We start from the raw sequence: 19,788 nt of genomic DNA on the forward strand, positions 1-19,788 counted from the left end.
AAAAAGCACAAACATCAGGAGGCTTTCAGAGGGAAAACAACTGGAACCTGTTTCTAACCCAGCACTAATAAATAGGAGAAAACAGGATTTGTTTTTTGTATTTTTAGTGTATGAACTATCCAAGTTTGACGTTTCTTGTCTGCAGACTTGCATGGCACCATTTGGAGTGTGTGCATCAGACAGCTTTTGTAGTGATGGAATCTTAGAAAGCAAAGAGAGACTACTGAATAAAGGGACCCAACAAGACTAAATTTTATATATGAGTTCTTATTTCAGCACTTACCATATTACTCGATTTAATATGCAAATTTTATTTTAATTGCACCTATTTGAATGTTCCTATTTTGGAGAACAGGAAGACAGTTCATTATATACTCATCTCATTCCTCAAAGCCTTCCAAAGTTTTCATCCAATTCATAATATTCTCATAAGTATGTTTTAGAGTTACTCCAGGTATGTTAGTAGATTCATCATTAATCCACCTCACCAGTGCTTTTAATCTTCCTATAATATTGAAGTAAATATCACACTGCATCTTGCCTAAAGAGATGGGACAAAGGTCTAGAGGCTGATTGTCTTTAGGAGGTTAAAACTTTGAAGTATGCTTGCCAGCCACTGGTAATATCAGACTCCAAATATATGTCCAGTTTCATGGGTTAAAGGTTTATAGAACTGAAGCAATGAAATACTAGTGATTTTAGAAATGAAACAGTTATCAAAAATTGAATAGCCACTAGAAGATATTTTCTTGAGTTTCTTCACTTTGCACTTGTAGTGTAAGAAATATAAATCACTACCATATCTGGAAAAGCTGCCTATCCCTATGCCCTCTGCCAAAGAAGCTTATTCAAAGACAAAATTCCAGGTGTCTCTTTGGTAAATATCAATCATTGTTATCCCCCTGTGCTATGGATTAAATGTGTCCCCCAATGTTCACGCATTGGAAACTTAATCTCCATTGTAAGATTGTTAAGATGGTGGGAAATCCAATTATGGTATTTGAAAAGTGGGGCCTTTGAAATGTGATTAGGTTCTGAGGACTATACCCTAGTGAATGGGTTAGTCCATTGATGGTTTAACAGGTGGTCATGGTCATGGTTATGGTGGCTTCCTAGGGAGAGCAAGTGAGAAGCTTAGCTCTTTTGTTTGCTCAGGACACATAATTAGATTATGAGGACTATACCCGAGTGAACGGAATAGTCTGTTGGGAGTCACCTCCCCCAAGAAGGCCCTCACTAGATGTATTCCCTGGATTTTGGACTTCCCAGCCTCTGAAACCATAAGAAATAAATTTTATTTATTTGCAAATTACCCAGTTTCAGGTATTTTGTTAGAAGCAACAGAAATGGAGCAATACACCATGATACAGAAGAAATTTGCAGATTTCTTCCTTTCTAAGAACTTAAGTATATACCTTGTATGAATCTGTAAGTTTTCTGTGTTATCATTAAATCAAAAGAAATACCAAATTGCAGAAACAGGAAACCGTTCTAGGACTTTTACTGTCAAACCATAGAAAAATGCTTCACAGCAGCCCTTGGGCTATTTAATATACTCTTTTATGATACTTCTCATGTTCCTTAGAGATCCAATAGACTGTATATAAATACTACATTTCTTCATGGAGATTATTGATAAACTGTTCGAAGTCTTGGAGAAGGGTGTTCAGGATAGAAGATGATACAATATGATTCTGAAAGCAGAGTCAAAATAGATCACTGTTTGGTTGGAAAGCTTTGTTCATCGGCTGTTTTTCACCATCTAAGTTCTCATACTGCAACACAAGCGATGGAGTCTTTGAGATGAGGGCTGTTTATGGTGTTTGTTCAGACCTGAAACTATAAAACTACTAAAGGAAAACACAGGTGAAACACTTCAGGAAATAGGACTGGGCAAAGACATTAATGAGTAAGACCTCAAAAGCACAAACAACAACGAAAAAAATAAATGGGACTATATCAAACTAACAAGCTTCCACACAGCGAAGGGAAAAATCAAAAGACTGAAAAGACAACCTACAAAATGGGAGAAAATATTTGCAAACTATACATCTGACAAGGGATTAATATCGAGACTATACAAGGAATTCAGACAACTACACAGTAAAAAAAACAAATAACTCAATTAAAAAATGAGAAAAGGAGCTGAATAGATATTTTTCAAAGGAAAACATAACAATGGCCAACAAGTACTTGAAAAAATGCTCGATATCACTAATCATCAGGAAAACACAAACCAAAATCATATTGAGAGATCATCTTACCCCAGTTAGAATGGCTATAGTCAAAAAGACAGAATAACAAATGCTGGTGAGGATGCAGAGAAAGGGGAACTCTTCTACACTGTTGGTGGGACTGTAAATTAGTACAGCCACTATGGAAAACAGGATGAAGGTTTCTCAACTACAGATAGATTTACCATGCCATCCAGCAATCCCACTACTGGATATATAATCAAAGGAATGGAAATCATCATGTGGAAAGGATACATGCACTCCCAAGTTCATTGAAGTTCTAATCACAATAGACTAGAGGTGGAATCAACCTAAGTGTCCATCGATGAATGACTGGATAAGGAAAATGTGGTATATATACGCAATACAATACTACTCAGCCTTAAAAAAGAATGAAATGCTGCCATTTGCAACAACACGAATGAGCTTGGAGAAAATTATGTAAAGTGAAAAAAGTCTGACACAAAGGGAAAAATACCACATGCCCTCACTCATAAGTGGGATATGAGAGAGAAAGAAGGAAGGAAAGAAAGACCACAGTGTTGTGTTGAACTTGCAGAGGGAGACAACAGACTTAGGGTGGCCACAGCGTGGATAGGGGGGAAAGGAAAGGGGCACTGGGGAGAGGTTGAGTGGGGAACATGGGGAATAATTTCAATTTGAGGTGTTGGACATAATGATAGCATTGATTTGCTCAGCAAATCTTGGGCTGATTTGCTGACAGTCTACTCTTGCCCTGTGAATATGTATAATCAATAAAAAAGTTATGTATTGTTTGCTGTGAAGGTTGATTCTAGGTGTCAACTTGATTAGATGAAGGAATGCTGAGAAACCTGTAAGGCTATCTTTTTAGGTGTGTCCATGAGGGTGTTTCCTGCAGAGATTACTATGAGAGTTGGAGTGGACTGGGTGGGAAAGACCCACCCTCAATGTGGGTGGGAACCATCCAATCTACCGGGGTCCAGAGACAACAAAAGACAGAGGAAAAATGTGAAGTTCTCTCTCTATCTGCTGGAGCTGGGATACACTCTTCTTTCCTATCTGTGGACATGAGAGCTCCAGCCTCTTCAGCATTTGGGTTCCAGGACTTACACCAAGGACACCATCAGCTTCCCTGGTTTTGAGACCTTCGGACTTGGACTGAGTCACACTACCAGCATCCAGTAAACAAATGGCCTATCATGGGACATTTCTTCACAATTGTCTGAGCTATTTCCCCTAATAAATCCCTCCCATATATTTATAACATATCCTATTAATTCCGTCTCTCTGGAGAACTCTGACTGACACATTTGCATAATGACCGGAATGTTCCATTCATACTGTGTTCCAATGCAGAACATTCATCCTTCAATTTTAAGAGACTAAACCTACAAATGGACAATAAACAGACCATACATAAAAATAGAATTCTACCCACAACCTGCTGCAACCAGCCCAGCAATCCAACCCATTATCTACAGCAACCAGCCTAGGAAGCCAGCTTATTACCTATTAGCCAAACTTGTAGGAAGTCAGACATCTATCTCTAGTAACAATCCAGGAAGCCAAACAGTAACCTCCTTAACAACAATAAAATGTCCAGAACTTGATGAATAGCTGACAGTTTTCCTTTTTGTTTTAGTTTTCAACTTACAACCAACCAGAGTCAGCCAAATATGTATCCCTAACCAATTACTAAGGGTGACCAACTTCTGATTAGGTCATCTATAACTCCCCAATGCCAACAATCTCTAATCAGGGCATACTTAAAGCCTTCCTTTCTTTCCACTATAAAGCTTTCTCACTCCTCTGACTGCTTTTGAGTCTCTACCAAAATGCAAATGATGGTGGCTGACTCCTTTGCTATAGCCAGCAGTGAATAAACAGCCTTTGATTTTTCTTATTTGGTTGGTATTTGTTTATTTCCACAGTTTGAATGGGTTAAAGAGCTGTTCTATTGCAAAGTTTACAGGACCCACACATCTAGGCCTGTTCATAGAAGTGGTATGCCGGTGCCCTCCCCTGCCACCAGACCTCAAGACAGTCCATTCACCACCAGATTATTTTCTAAATCAAGATGCTGTCTTTGGACATCCATTAGTGTCCCTTTAGTGCCTGTACATAAAAGTCTGTTGGATCTTGGACAGTGCATTTTCACTACAAGCACTGACAACCATTTGGCCTTCTGAAGTAGAATACTGTCTACATATCAGAATATTTACTAACAAATCATTAACATTTAGACATAAACTCTAATCTCTGCCTTGAAAAATGGAAATTTAATATCAAAGCAAATTTACCTACTTTTTATTTCTCAGGCTGACATGTTACTTCAATTATATTCTCAATACATTGGAATTGGTAGAAGCTTTTGTTATGTCACAGCTTGGAAACTGATTGTCCTTTTTTGAAAAAATTATCAGTTGGGTAGAGCATGGTGTTATAACACAAAGGTCAAGGGTTGGGATCCCCACAGCAGCCAACTGCCAATAAAAAAAAATTAAAAGCCTTAAACCAATCTACCAACAACATGGTAGGTAGATAGGAAAACCTATTAACAAGAAATACCTCCTTATTACAATAAGTAATAAGGAAAAACTCCTTATTATAATTTTCAGCCATTATGGAAAACAGTATGGAGTTTCCTCAGACAACTAAAGATAGACCTGTTCTACAATCTAGCAATCCCACTGCTGGGTAAATACACAAACAAATGGAAATTATCATGTCGAAGGGAATACCTGCAGTCCCATGTTTATCAAAGCTCTATTCACAATAGCCAGGCAATGGAACCAACTTCAATGTCCACCAATGGATGACTAGATAAAGAAAATGGGGTATATATACTCAACGGAATACTGCTTTGCCATAAAAAAAGAATGAAATTCTGCCATTTGCAGCAACATGGATGAGCTTGGAGAAAGTTATGTTAAGTGAAATAAGCCAGGCACAGACAGAGAAATACTGCATATCCTCATAAGTGGGAGTTAGAAAAATACGCAAAGAAAAACGAAAGAAAGATACAACAATCACAACAATTCATTGAACTTTCAGAAGGAAAGTACGGAACTGAGGCTACCAGAGGGGAGAAAGTGGGAGGAGAGGGAGGTGGTTAGCAAGAAATTGGTAAAGAGCCACAAAAAATGATTACATTGTGTAATGTTGAATATACTAATTACCCGGAAAAAAATACATAAAATTAATTTTTTAAAGAACTTTGATATATACATAAACTCTAATCTCTGCCTTGGAAAATGAAAATTTAATATCATAATGCACATTTATTTAGTTTTTATTTTTCAGGCAGGCATGTTACTTCAATTGTATGCTCAGTACCGTGGAGTTGGTAGAAACTTGTGTTATGTAACAGCGTAGAAACTGAATGACCCTGTTTGAAAATACATATATATATATATATATATATATATATATATATATATATACAGACATATATATACACACATCAGTCGCTTAGAGCATGGTGTGATAACACCAAGGTCAAGAGTTCTAATTCCTACACTGGCCAGCTGCCGATTAAAAAAAATTAAAAGCCGTAAAAACCAAACTACCAACTACATGGGAAACCCTCCTTATCATAATTTTCAGTAAGAAAACCCTTCTTGGGGTGAAATTTCAACTGGAGATTAAAATAAAACAAAATCATCCAAAACTCATTACTATAGTGATGAACAACGGATTGCAGATAGTTCCATTTTCACTACTAGCATGTGATGATAAAAATGGATTTAGGAATTAATGGTGATTTCTCAATGTTGCTTCATAATTTAAAACTGTATATCCTGCTGATGTTTTTTCCCTTTAAATATTTCCCCATGAAAAGCTAAGTAAATAATGAAGTAAATGCCCATGCACAACTTCCAATTCCTCCAGAAATTAGTGACAAAAACGAAAAATGAGAACTAAATCATAATTTATGACTAAAACAGCAAAAAAGTTCCACTTACACTTTTGTGGAATCCAGTTGGGTGAAGTATACCAAACAAGTCAGAAAAAGAAAACACCATGGGGAAAAAAGCAGACAAAGAATATTTTGATTTTTTTTGTTTCTGGACTCCATAAAATAAAGAATGACAAGTTAATAATTAAATTATAGAGAAAGACAACTGGTAAATTATGAAAACCAGTTTAATCAATTTTATTCCTTTTGTGTGTGTGTGTGATAAAAGTACCTAAAATCTACTCTTTTAGCAAAACTCCCAAATACGACACAGTATTAACTACAGTATTAACTATGACACAGTATTAACTAATATGATGCTGTGTAGTAGATCTCCTGGCTTCTTCACTCTGTCTTCTACTTCATATGCTTTGACTCACATTTACCCATTTTCTCTCCACCCCCTTACCCCTGGAAACCCCTTGTTCTATTCTCTATCTCTACGTATGCAACTTTATGTTCTTACTTCCACATGTAAGTGAGGTCATGCAGTATTTTTCTGTGTCGGGCTTATTTAATTAGCACAATGTTCTCCAGGTTCATCCATGTTGTGGCAAATGGCAGGATCTTCTTTTTTAAGAGTGAATAATATTCTAGTGTGTGTGTGCTTTCATCTGTGTGTGTGTGTGTATGTATACCACAGTTTTTTGTTTGTTTTTTAGTTTGCTTGCTTATTTTGGTGGCTTGCTAGTATGGGGACCTGAACCCTTGACCCTGTTACAACACTGTGCTCTAACCAACCAAACTAACCAGCCAGCACCCCACAGTTTTTATCCATTTACCTGTCTACAGAAATATTGGTTATTTCTATCTCTTAGCTATTGTGAATAATGTCGCAATAAACAGGGGAGTACAGATATCTTTACAAGGTACTGATTTTATTTCCTTTCAGTATAAACCCAAAAGAGGGATTGCTGCATCACATGGGAGTTCTTTTTTAAATTTTTTGAGTAACCTCCATACAGTTTTTCACAATGGCTGCACCAATCTACATTCTCACCAACAGTGTACAAGGCTTTCCTCAAAAAATTATGTTTAAACTCAACACGCTGCAAAATTAGAATAAACAATTTTTTTCAGACGCTAATGAGACATAACACAGAAACAAATGAACATGTGACATGTTCAAAGACAACTGCAATGAATTTTATAAAATAAGTGTGTTGTAGATAGATCTGCGATCCCTATGTAATAAAAGACTCAACAAGCAGGCCCAAAAGAAATAGGCCTAAGAGACAGAATTTTTAATAAATAAGTGAAATAAAATGTCAAAACTTCCAAGAAGAATATTTTTAAAATAGTGGGCACTCATATTAATATCTAAGAAGATGTTGTTCTATACATAGAAGAAAGTAAAACCACTAAGCACTTCTAATACTAATAAAAAAACCCTACAAAATAATTAATAAGAATTCATTTAAAAATGTTAGTAAACAAATTAATATAAAGATATCAGAAGAAAAGTATTCATACAGATTTAACACAGATAAAGGCATAATATTTTCTTTATGACATCCAAAACAATAGCTTTGACAAAGAGTTTCCAAGCAACTAGCATTTGCTACTTAATCAAACTAGCTTAATCAAAGGAAAGAACAAAACTAGACTAAACTGAACCCTATAATATGCTGGTAGGTCCAATCTAGAATTTTCCATCATCTTAATTCAATAGCCTGTAAAAGAGAACCTGAGAAGTTTGGAAGCAAGAGGTGGTTGGATATTACTTGTTTCTATGTATTACTCTTTAGGCATTGAAAATTCAAATTTCTCTGAAGGTGTTATTACTTATTTTTTGCATCAACTTTTTGCCAGAGAACATAGCTGTATTGTTCTCCGTCACTGTGGTGGGGAAGGATGGGGGTCGAGGAAGTTATTGTGGAAAGAAGATGTCACCTCCTCCCTTAACCTGCACTGCTCTCTCCCCTCCCATCTGCTCTTCTCCCTGGTCTTACTCCTCTTTTCTCCCTCATCTCTTCCCTAAGAAACCCATTTCACATTAAGCCGTGGCTGACTCCTGGTTCTTTCTGGCAGGCAAGGAGCAGAGTCATCACGTGGACCTCCTCATCAGGAGAAGGTAGGGCTGTTCTGTGTCTTCGAGGTGCAGAAAGACCAGTACAGAGCGGCATGGTGCTCCCCACATTGAGTCTTCCATTAGCTTTGATGAGAAGGAAGCAGCAACTTACAGTCGGGATCTATTGGAATTGGGGAGGGGATAAAGACAGTGCAGAGAGGACCACAGCGCACTGCAGAGGGGCAAGTTTAAGGTGACTCTCTTTTTCTCACAGAGAAAGGCTGCTGTTTGCTGGGCTGAGTATGGGAATTGTGAAAGCTGAAGCTTGAGATAGGGTTGGAAAATACAGGAAATCAGATGATGTCAAAAATACCACTGCTTTTACCATCCTGACAAAGTATTTATGCCTGGAGACATTTTTTCTCAGTTTTTTTAATAAATGCTATTTGTGATCAGTTGTGCAATTCTTATTTTCTTATTAACATTATTTTTAAAAATATGCAAAGTATAAGAAACTATAACGATGATGAAAAACCATAACCCAAAATACAACCACCCAGATAGAAATCATCATTTTTGTGTACTTATTTACTATCTTTATTATCAAATATTTTTATATAGTTTACATCATTCAGAACATCTTGTCCTTTTAAAAATAGTGAAATCAGGAATATTCATAAATTCAACACTGAAGATTTTTAAATGGAAGGAACAACAATAAAATAAAAACACAAATTGCTCAACACATCCAATATAGCATTTAAAGTTGTAGAGAACCACTACATTTTCTTAATAAAAGTGGGACTATTATATCTTTCTATTCAATTATGCTTGTTTTGAATACGGAGAAAACTCATTTGGGGTGTAATTTTATCCAGCAAAGTCTCCAAATCAGTTTAGTCATTATTACCAATTACTGAGTTAGAACAGCAAGAGTCATTAGCTTATGTCATTGTCAACAAGGGCAAGATTTTCTCACTAAACTGTAGGACGAGAGACACATGAGAAATTAAACAAATAAACAAATTAAAAATTAAAAAAAAATTAGTAGTAGATTAATCTTATAATTATTGTAAGGAGACAACTTTGGCAAGCACTGAGAAACGTTTACTCAGAGTTGGAGAATTGACCTGGCAATAAATTAACCAGAGATATATTGAACTCAGGGCATTCAGCCTCTTAAGAAGAACCAATTTAAATAATGATTTAACTATTCTAGATTTTAGTGTTAATTAATTTTAGAAAAGGTCTTCAAGTAGTATTTTGAAAACAGATACACAGGTAGTATTTTTTGTAAGCATTTAACTTTTCAAAGATTAAATTATTTGTCTCCATGAATTAAAACCAATGTAGCTTAGCTGTGGGATTCTCAAGTCACCACATTTTCCCTCTAGGGAGTCTGAAAGTATAAATTCATTGTTTTCTGCTAGTTCATATTGAAAACAAAAAGTCTAAATGCAGCTTTGTTTTCATTCCTTTGTAGGTCACTTTTTTTTTTCTTTCTGGATGTTTCTAAGCTCTTACATTAAACTTTGTGCTATATCCCATTTGACAAATATCTAGAAGTAGCTTTTCTTACATTGCTTTAGTGGTATTCAGTGACCACTTTGATATTCATGTTCAGGTTAATTTTTTTGTTGTTGTTGTTGCTCTAAAACTAACTTGTCATCAGCTCTAACTGATCAAATGGTTGTTTTTCTTCGTCTTTGTCTCTTCACTTATTTCCATACTTGGTACTGACATTATCTACCTTGTCAGCACAACCATCGCTGCATACAGGAATCTCCTGTCTAGTTCTCAACCTTTTAGAACTTCTCAAGCAACTCAGCTGTAATGGAGCACTGCAAAGAAGATCTGGCTTTACTGCTCATTAGCACAGCTTTGATTCACACAGCCTAATTAACAGATGGTTGTGAAAATTAAATAATACAGCAAATATAAAGCAAAGGGTCTTACCACCAAATAAACAGTGTATACACAATATTGCCTAGTTCTTTATTTTTTTTTACAATATTGATCCGAAAACTGCATTTTATTTGACCTACAAACTTTTCTTATTTTTTTAATTTTATAGTATTATAGCTTTACTTTATTTATTTGACAGTTTTTCTGTTGAAAGATAATTGATTAAATTTTCTTATTTCTAATATTGTCATTAAGAGATTATAGTACAAGCTTCAGGAGACCAGCTAGGAGACTGCTGCAGCCATCTTGAGCGATGACAGGAGCAGGAGAAAGGGGATGGACTCAAGAAATCCTTAGGTCACAAATTTGGTAAAATTTGATGTTTGATTTAAGATGCCAAAGTCATGGGGTTGAAGTTGACAAGAACTGGCTGGGTGATGGCATCCTCAAGTGAGGGAGAGACCAAAGAGGAAACAGCTGTAAGGAACATGGTGAGTTCCAATTAGGACACGGTGGGTTTGGGGTGCCAGGTGGAACTGGCCAGCAGGGGGTTAAATAAATGAGTCTGAAACTTAGGAGGTAGGCTGGATTTAGAATGGAGACTTGCAAGCACTTAACAATCAGATTTCTATTTGGGCGACAACCACCGAGCCACTGGAAGTGCCCCAGGCTCCCAAGCTGAGCTGGAGGGGCCTCAGCCACAGCCCTTGGACATCTGCATGCAGCCCAGCCACGACTGAGCGGCTGCCTGAAGCCCCTGGGCTCCCCTGCCAGAATGAGGGGGTGCCACAGGCCTCGACCACACCACCTTCCCTCCTTTTTCAACCTTCCTCCCCATCATCCCTCTGCCTTATTCTCAATCCTCCTCCCCCCAAGTGCCCCACAACATCTTAGAATGTAAAAAAAAATAAAATAAATACAAAAAAATGAATAAATTTAAAAAAATTTAAAAAGATATAGACTTGAGGCTGTGTCAGTGCTGAAACCACATCATCATTTAAGGAGGGAACAGAGAACGCAGAGTCCGCTTCTGACACAGGAAAGTGAAGGTCAGAGAGAGATGAAAATCATGAGATTATGGTAAGAAGCCAAGGGGGTAGTGAGATTCTGGAACTTTCAAATGCTCGAAGCATCACCTGTAGATAATGAAGAATGCCCATGGACTGTAGTAGTTAGGGTTATCACTGGGCACCTCAGTGACAACAGTCTAGCACAAGGATCGGGCTAATGTCAGAAACCAGTGACATGAACTTAAGGAAAGAGGAGACAGTGGGTGTAAGTCAGTCTTGTGGGGAGTTTGGATGACAAGATGGAGAGAAATTCCCCAGTAGCCATGGGGATTTGGGTCTTGACTGGAGGCATTCACCCATTATTCATTCATCATATCTGTCCTGAGTGTATTTTATGTGCCAGTCCCTAAATAGATAAAAAATGAAAGCAGTGTCCTGCTCTCCAGAAGTGTGCTCTGTGAAGTGATTTTCAAATTTCATTCCATGGACCCCTGGGTTCTAGAGACACCAGCCGTGGGACCAAAGGGAAGGCTAAGTTGTTGTGCTCTGGGACTCCTATCCCTCCCCATATGACTCTGTACTTTTCTTTCTCATGGGCTTCCACATTCAAAATATTCTACACAAAAATACACAGTGTTGCTAACGAAAGAGGTCTGTCAGGCAGTGCTCTACAGGATGCAGCGTTCTAAACTGGGGATTGCAAACTTTTTGTCTGTAGAGAGCCAGATAGTAAGTATTTCTGACTTTGTAGGCCATGTGCTCTCTGTCACAACTACTCTGCCATTGTGAAGGAAAAATAGCAGCAGAGAATATTCATGGGTGGGGCTCTGTTCCAAGAAATCTACATTTACAACAACAGGAGGCGAGCAGTGGTTTGCACCCGTGTTCTAAATGTTGATGAGGTGCAGCAGGACTTTTTCAACCTATTATTTCTGAAAGTATTTCTCTAAGCCACAGCATGTCATTAAAGAATAGTTGTGTTCTGGCCCATATAGTTTTGCTTAGTTCCTGGTATTCTCTCACCCTCAGCTGCCAACTTTGATGCCTCCCAACTGGAGTGCTGGTCACTTCCTATCCCCCATGGGAGACTGCTCAGATTAGTCTTTTTCTCAACCTGACCTCCCATATTTATCTTCTTAACCAAAAATTATCCCTCGAACTGGGCAAAAACAATCCTTAAAAATGTTGGCTGAAGACCCACTCCCCTCATCAAAACACCACACTCATGGAATGAGTTTTCATTAATGGTTCTTTGGAGAAACATTGGCCTTGAGAATTCTGATGTTAGGAGCCCAATGTCACACCAGAAATCAGGAAACAGAAAAATGGGGCTCCGTGGGCCAGGCCCTGCCCAGGAGGGAGGCTGCCAGCTCCTTGGGAAACAAATTGGAGGCGTAAGGAAACCTCTGGCCGCTATCCGAGAACAGAGCCGAGCTGGATGCTCTCTGGAGCTGAGTAATAAAACGGTGAAAGGCTAGGGGGAGGAGGCCTTCCCTGTGCAGAAAGGAAACACCTTGTTGCCGTGTTTTGGAAAGTAGAGGAAGGAAGGAGGCAGGGGAGAGGGTGAAGGAGTCCAGGAATCCACCATTTGGATTGGGCTGTAGGGCATGAAGCCTTGTGGCCTGGCTTGTGCAGGCTACACAGGCTGGGAGCAAAGGTCCTTGTTCCATAGTATCTTCCTCACTGGCCTGGAACCATGACTGATATTCCTCTGTTGGAATTTCCCTAGGTATGTCTTGATAATATAATAAAAGGCAAAAGAAAAGCTGAGTCTTGAGAGTGCCAGAACCTGCCCAGGAGCCTTCCTGTGACAGGTAGCTTAAAAACAGGCAGGAGAGCAATGATCTTGATAGAGGAAGGTGAGCAGATGGAAAAGGTTCAGAAGTGTGCAGCTGGTCTTGCCAGAAGGGAGGGGAAAAGAGGAAACTGGGTAGGGGAGGAGGGGAAAAAGGTCACCAAGGCACTTTTCTCAAGGGCCAGAAAAGTAGGTAAGAGGCCAGTGAGGTCACGGTCAACTCTTAGGCCTCCAGCCTCTGTTACTACCCTGCCCAGCGACTCCTCCACATCTACTATGCAAGTGATGATCTCTGGCCTTATAACAATGCAGATCACCACTCACACCACAGAGTCTCCTTCAGGAAGTACCCCTGGCGTTTGCCCTTTTCACGTGTGCAGCTGGGGATTCTGAGAACCACCGCCTCCCAAGCCATGGCGACCACCTTTGGGGAAGCAGCCCTTGCAACCCAGCAGACTTCCTTTGGTTGGTTCACTGAATGAACGTCTCTGGGTCTGGGGATTCTGGGTGTGAGCCCACCCCCATTCGATAGAAGGGAAAAATGCTGTTGTGACTTCTAACACGTCAGGTTTCACAATGTTGTTTGTCATTAGTTCAGCTCTTTTACTCTCAGCAGTTACTAACTGTATCAAGTATGAGGTTTATGGGTTTGAATAATCTCCAGTAAAAGTTAATATAAATGTACACTGTAAAGAATATTTATTTAAATATGATGCCCCAAAAGGGAGAGTTAGCTATAATTACTTCCTTATTATTGACAAGTCAAGGACAAGTGGGCTAAGAAGGGACAGAATGAATGAAGCCACAGCCACACAACCAGGTGATGTTTGATGAAATTTCCAGGTCCACAAGTTCCATTTTGTCCCCCTTTCTCTTGGTTTGGTTTGTTTTAGATTCTACTTCTCTCCTCATTACATTTATGTTTCCTTTAATTTCTTAAACATTTTTGCAATAACTTTTAAATTCCTTCTTAATTTTATCATCTCTGTCAATTCCGGGTCTTCTCAACTAATTTTTTTCCACATCATAAGTCATATTTTCCTGCTACATGCATGTTTAGTGCTTGATTGAATCCTGCAAATTATGAATGTTGTCAAGTATCTAGATCCTGCTGTTTTCCTTGAAAGAATATTTAGTTCCATTTTGGAGGTTTATGTACTTGTTGTACATCAGCATTTTGTTAATGAGATTTTTTTTTCTAAGCTTTGTTAGGATGGGTCTAAGTTAGCTTTCATTCTAGGGCTAGCATAGCCTTTCTCCTATAACATGGCCTTTCTGGGGTCTCTACTGAATTCCCAGGGTGATCGATAGGGCTACATTACTTTGGTTATGTCCTGGCCCATGTGAACTTTGGGAACTGTTCAACTGCTAGCTCCCTGATAGCTGTCCTTTGTCTGACCATGTGCTTTCTCACCTTATGCATGTGACACTTATTCAGCCAAATATTCAAGAAGAGCCCGATTCAGATATATACGCCTCAATCAGTGCAGAACTCCCCTTTGCTTTGGTATGCTGTCTCACATATTTCAGCCACCTCTGCTTTGCAAACTTTTATCTCTGTCTCTTAATTCAGGAAAGTTCATGGTTCTCAGTTTGGGATCATCCTCCCTCTACCAGCATCTAACAAGCGCCTCCAGGCGGAAATCTGGGACTACTGCAGGGCTCACCCTTTTTTCTTCTCTCAGGGATCCTGCACTACTAGTTGTTCCAGTTTGAAAAGAGCTGTTTCACATATTTCATCTATTTTTCTAGTTGTTCATGGCAGGGGGCTAATTTTATCACCAGTTTTTCTGCCATGATCATAAGTGAAAATGCTCCATCTGTGATCCTTAAAACTCCTTAGTGAATTCAGATGAGCATTCAACGTTGAGTACCTATGTTCTAGTTGTCATTTATCAACTTAACAGGACACATCTGAATGGATTCATGCTAACAGAATATACAATCACCTCTTTTGTATAATAGATCGGTAACATGTTCAATTTATCTAGAACTTCATATAGGCATTTCTCCACTTGAACCTCTACTATTCTTTGTTCCAATATGTCCTGTGTTCAATTAGTGTATTACTAGTTTCTATTTCCCAGAATAAATAAATTTTGTCAATTTCAAGTTATAAACATTTAATTTTCATGCATCACTGAATAACTTGATATAATTTTCAAATAATTTTTTTAAAACAATTATTGAATCAAAATTGATTATACAAACTTTGGGGGTTCAACATTGGGATAGGTTGATCAAATCAATATTACGAGCATATATATTGTTACAAATCATAATTATTCTTTATACCCATGTCCAATCTCTCCCAATACCCATCCCCCTCTCCCTGCCCCTCTGATAACCCTAGATTTCTTCTCTCCTTCTGAAAGAATAATGGTTACTCTGTTGATTTGTTGCCTAGATGATCTTTCCAATGCTGAGGGGTGTGATCAGGTCCCCCAATATTATCATAGAGCAGATGCTTCTTCTGTCACTCTGAAATGGGCTTTGTGGAGAGAAACGTCCTCTTCTTTTCTTTATCTCTGCTGGTGACTCTCCTTCTGTCAACGCTCTCCAGTGGCTGGCGGACCATCTGCATGGTGTTTGTGGCATCTAGCTGGTTTCACAGCAGCTATGGTTATAGTGGTGGCTGTGGTGGGCCACCCACATGGAGGTGATGTTTTCGCATGCTCCTTGGCCCTGGTGCAGTGTGACTGGATGTGGGAGTTGGATCCAGTCCCCGGCTCCAAGCCTCCATTCCCATGCAAGCCCCTAAGCACTGGTGGTGTGCCTGGATGGAACTAATGTTTTGTCCTTAGCTTACTTCTAAAATGGGGAAACTTCCTGTGGGAACCAGTACTTGAGCTGTGTGATTGTTTAAATTGCTGCTTTGCTGCTGTTTCCCTAGGGAAGGCTTTTTGTGCAGCTCAGGGTTTAATGGTTGACCTTCTAAGTACTTCCAGCTCTCCAGAAACCCGTGGATCTGTGCTGTGTAGAAACTGATCTAGGCCAGAGTTTTTTCATCAAACTGCACCCCATGCAATTCTGCATTCCTGAGCAGTCTCCTCTGAGTGGACCTTTGGTAACTGGGGTGCCGGTCAGCTGTCCTTTTTGTGCCCCAGTGTTCTCCAGGTGGGCCGGTCTCCCCTACTGCCCGTGCTCCAAACACTTCCCATGGGACAGGCCATGTACAGGTCCCTTGGGATGACTCACCGGCCTCTGAATGGCTCCCCTTTATCATTTGTCCCGGCTCCTCGCTTCTGCATGGGTCCACAGGCACCCTATTATTGGTCTTGCTGTCCTGGGGGCCACTAAGGCCCCCTTCTCCCAGGCTGCCTCCAAGTAAGTCCATCTGAAGGGCAGAGCTGTGGCTTCTGCTGTCGCCTGCTCCATGTGCTCAGCAGGTCGAGCCTTAAAGCGGCTATGGCCCAAAACGCTCAGAGCAGTTTTTTCTTTCACTCATCATGGTTTCTCCTGCTTTCATGAACTCTGTAGGTCTCTCCTCCTCTTCCCCTGAGCTCCAGCAGCCCCAGCTTAGCTGATGTTTCACTTTTATAGTTGTAATTTGGTTGATTTGTGGGAGAGAGTGATGCTGCAGACCATCTATCCCACCATCTTTTTCCAACCGTATCTTGTAAAATTTTGTTCTGATTTCATGCCAATGAAAGTTGTCTTGGAAAATATGGGCATGAGAATCCATACTCTAAACAAGTAGTTGACAAACTACAGCCCACAAAACCAATCAGACCCATCATTTGATTTTGTAAATAAAGGTTTTTAAAAACAATTTTTTTAAAGCCATGCTCTTTCATTTACTTATGATCTATGGCTGTTTTCACACTATAAAAGCAAAGTAGTTTAGACAGAGACCATATGGTCCCCAGTATCTAACATGTTTATTACCTAGCCCTATACAGAAAAAAAAAAAAAAAAAAATTTCCAACCTCTGTTCTAAACTCATATATTTGAGTACTCTTCCTTTTCAGTAGGTTGTAAGCTAATGATTCTACAGATATCATACTTTTGCTGTTTATTATTTAGAACAAAATAGCACAGTAAGCATAGGAGGGATCTCATTGTCTCAGTTTCTCTTGTCTCCCTAAATTTTATGGATGGACTCTGGAAGTGGGATTCAAGTGTGAAAGGAGATTTAAAATAACAGTAAAACCTTCATTGGATGTTAGAAGCAGTCATTCAATGGCTTCCAACATTCCTCCTGTAAACTATTTCCTCATCTGTGGAGCACAGCTAATATTTATTGAGTTAACAACACTTATTTGTACCCACTTAAGAAAATATATAAACATCATTTTGTATTATGTTATATTGCATTTATAAATGATGTGTGTAAAATATGTCAAAATTAAATAAAACACAACAAACATGACATATACTAATAAAAAAGGCAATGATCAAAGCTGAAATGATAATGTATAATCCAATTACCACATCTACTGGCTGCAATTAGAGTTTGACTTAGAGGTTAAAGAGCTCTTACAATTTATTAATCCCACAAAGTTCTGACCAGGAACCAGATTTAAGGACTCTAGACACTGTCACAAATATAATTGCCTACATTGTTTATACTGTATTATCAAAATACTTTTTTAAACCTGTGTTACCCTGAAATAGTGAACTACTGCAAAAATTAAAATTGACAAAATATATTTGAATTAAAGTAAGTTTAAAATAAAACCTAATTTTGTAGAGCATTTAAAAATGTTAATGTTTTACAATTCTGTTCCCAAATAAATATGTACAATAAATGTTTCAATAAAATTTTTTTTATGAAGAAAAATGTTAAAAAATAAAAACTCCCAATAAATGTTTTTCTTTTTCCTGCGGGCATTTAAAAAAAATCAACTTTTTATCTTCAGTCATATTACAATGAAAGCCTATCTGATTGACAGCAAATTAAATCATACGGTAAATTTAGGGCTTTCAAATACCCTTGTGATAATGAGCCTAATGAAGTAATCAGGTCACTGCTATGAATCGAAAATTACAATTTATATTAAGAAACTGCAAATATATGTTCATTGTATATTTCCATTTTAATATAGTTAATTATCTTTATATTCCTTTTATTTCACTTGAGTGATGTCAATGCACCAGGTATTGTTACACTGTACTGTTTGTAGGAGTGGTCTTATTCATTACCCACCAATGATGTGTAGTTTATTTTGGGTCTCAGAGCAGTTGCTCCAGACCTACCCAACTTGCTGATTGATACAATCTACTGTTTTCACGACAATGGGTTTGGTGGTGGAGATACAGTTTATCACTGAGCACGACGCGTGTGTTGCCTAACCTCAAGGAGCTTACAGTCTATAGATTTATTGATATCAAGGCAGTGGAGATCTCCATGTCCACTCTTTACTTCACTTTCCAGTCTTGTTAGGAAAAAAGTGAAGGTGGTAATAGTGAGCTTTAATCTACTCTGCCATCATTGTGAGCCTCTCCTTATTGTCACTGGCTTGATGGTGTTGAGAAATGAAAATTGGTCCTCTTTTCTAAATAACTCGGGACTTCTTTGATTCAGTAAAAGACATTTTTGGTCAGTTTTATATCTTCTTGTCTTAATTATAAACTCTGACTATGAAGTCAAATGTGGGAAGATTGCAAAATGCTCATTATCATGATAACGTGAATTATTTGGAAAAATGAAGTTAACATTTATGTCATAATGACCTCTATCTTTCAGAGAAGTTACATAAACATGACAACAGTAAACTGATAATGTGTCAATCTCCCGGTCTAAGTATATTATGTCCAACAAACACATATCTTCATTATAACCATTTCTGAAACTTTTCTACATTTAGTTATTTATATATTTTACTTTTTCATTCAAACATAGTTGATTATATTTATTAATTGGGTACAGACTTGACTATCAGGATCTGCATGCAATGTGTGTTTTTCTACATTTATATGACGGGCGGGCCCAGTTCCAAAAATCAGTGTCTCTTTGGGAAGCCTATCAAATACAGAAAAACAGCAACAGAGGTTTCTCAATACATAAATAAATTCAGGACGTTTTTATGCTGCAGTTAAAAAACAAAACAAAAAAACTTCTATTACACATTAACACTATTTTTTGAAATACTCCTTTTGATCAATACATTTTCTGATATTATAGTCCTACAAACATGTACACTTTTCCTTCTCTTTCTTTTAGTTTTCTCTAACATGACAATTCATAAAATTCAGAGAAAGAAAAACTGATCGGATTAAAAATTAAAACCGCACAACCACTGCTACTTTCAACTAAAGTTGAGGTATTTGGATGAAATTTCTGTCCAAGGACACACTAGTGACCTAGAAACCATTGGCATTACCATCCTTTTAATGACTTCCTCAATTTTACAAAAATAGAAATTTCAGAATCTTTTATAAGCTGTCTCTAAAGGATTTATCCTGAAAGCCTTTCCACTGTATGCTCTTCCAAGGTAAGGTCACTTGAGAAGAAAGATGATTATCTGTAAATTTTTAAAAATCAAATGCAGGCCCAGACTTTCATCCTACTGTAATAGACTCAAATGCAACTGTCCAGTCACATACATATATGATTGGATATTATCCTGGTGAAGTACAACATATTATCATTTGCAACTAATCTAGTTTAAGGAGCTATATTTCCGCTAGAAATAAATAGCAAGTTTAATTACTCCACAATATTATATATTGCTTATTGCCTAATGAAATTTATGAATTAATTCATAATGGAGTTCAGGTTACATTGATTAAAATATAACAACAGGAAAAAGTAAATGGCATTATTATGTTATCTTCAAAAAGTTTTATTCTCATTTCTGGGTTTTTAGATGATTAAATGGGATGCTAAAATTTTCAACATAATTTATAAAATGATATTTCAGAAGAAGCTTGTATTTCTTAAACTACCC

General features: G+C 37.9%; 1 pseudogene; it reads right to left on the reverse strand.

Moving 5' to 3' along the window:
- Positions 1–296: 296 nt before the first annotated feature.
- LOC134367802 (archaemetzincin-2-like) lies at positions 297–8,300 on the reverse strand (annotated as a pseudogene).
- Between the last annotated feature and the right edge of the window lie 11,488 nt (positions 8,301–19,788).

Source organism: Cynocephalus volans, chromosome X (assembly GCF_027409185.1).
Source record: "Cynocephalus volans isolate mCynVol1 chromosome X, mCynVol1.pri, whole genome shotgun sequence".
Taxonomy (NCBI): domain Eukaryota; kingdom Metazoa; phylum Chordata; class Mammalia; order Dermoptera; family Cynocephalidae; genus Cynocephalus; species Cynocephalus volans.